Here is a 1,576-nt window from a genome sequence, read left to right on the forward strand (position 1 = left end):
GTTGCCGACTTTTTCTTACCAAAGTTTATGAGACGAGTTCTCGTATATGAGGGCTCACGCGGTCTGACATTGACGTACATTTGAATGATGATAAAACTACCCACGGATTTGGTTTTTTGTTTTGTTTTGTTAATCTGAGGCTATTTTTTCCTTTTTTTTTTTTTTAAGAGGGAGGGAGGGAGGGAGGAAGGGAGGAGGAGGGTCATCCATGTGAGAGATACAGCCATTGGTTGCCTCCCACACACGCCCCAACCAGGGCTGGGGTTGAACCTGCAGCCCAGGCGTGTGCCCAGTGGCCAGGCTCCCGGGTCTGTTTCTGATGTATGTCTGGGGCCTGATGTCTCGGTGTCGTTAACTGAGCGCGCGCAGTAGGTAGGGGTGGGGTGTTTTTGCTGAAAGTGAGGTGAGCAGAGTGGCATCTTTCAAGCCCCAGGGGCTCTCATAACAGACCCCACAGGTGGGGGCTTAAACAGCAGAATGAACACAGTGTCCCCCAGTCCCGGAGGCCAAAGGTCCAAGGTCAAGGTGCCGTCGGGAGGCCCTGTCTCCAAACAGCCCCGTGGGAGTGAGGGCCTCCACGTGGGAATCGAGGGGCGCTCAGTCCAGCAGTGTCCGTGAGGAGTCCTCCCACGGGTGTCCTGCCCCGGCGGGCGCCGGGCTCGGTCCGTGGCCCAGAAACCTCCGCGCACGGCTCTTTTCCCGTTCTTCAGGGGGACGCGGGTCAGACTGCTCAGGCCACTCTGAGTGTGCCCTGCTCTTCCCATCGCCGAAGTCCTCACGGGGCGGCCTGGGCAGCCGCCCCACCCCCGCCTCTCAGGGCGGAGCTTTAGGGCCTGGCCGGGAGGTGTTTCTGAGCAGAGCGGGGCTCATACCCCCCAGCATGGGTGCCTTTGTGAGTGTGCGTGTACGTGTGTGTGCATGTGTGTGCGCGTGTCCATGCATGTGCCTGTGTGTGCATGTCTGTGTGTGCGTGTCCATGCGTGTGTGTGTGTGTGTGTGAGACTTGACTTTGCATTCCTGGCCCTTTATCCTTGGGCCTCAGTGTGTGTGTGAGAATCAGCGTGCATGAGTGCTTCTGTAGTAAGAACAGGTGATTTGACAATCAGCTTCCGTAGTAAGGAACAGGTGATTTGACAATCCAAGGGCCAGAAGTTGTTTCTGGGGAACTGGGGCGGCAGAGGGCGCGGGGAGGGAGTGTTCCCTCCGCCTGGCAGGGCTGCTGGGGAAGTGGGTGAGCAGGTCCGAACAGGTGTCGGAGCTGCTTCGGAGACGAGGTTTCACCGGACAGCGGAGACCAGGGCGTCCAGAGACAGGGAGGAGCGCCGGGGGCCTGGGGACGGGGACGGGGGGGACAGAGACAGAGCCAGCCCCGCTCCTCCCGGACCCGAAGGCCTCCCACGAGCCCCCAGCACCTGCTCTGCCGGGACACCTGGCGGGCGTGGCTCCCACAGTCCGGCACCGCCCGGGCAGTCCATCGACACTCATGTCATTCGTTCACAGCCCCTCCTGCCCACGGGGAGCCCATGGCCACCCCAGAGAGGCTGCTAAGGTGGGTGGACTTGCACCCATCTCCCAG

The sequence above is a fragment of the Cnephaeus nilssonii genome (genome assembly GCF_951640355.1).
Source record: "Cnephaeus nilssonii genome assembly, contig: SCAFFOLD_151, whole genome shotgun sequence".
NCBI classification, from domain to species: domain Eukaryota; kingdom Metazoa; phylum Chordata; class Mammalia; order Chiroptera; family Vespertilionidae; genus Cnephaeus; species Cnephaeus nilssonii.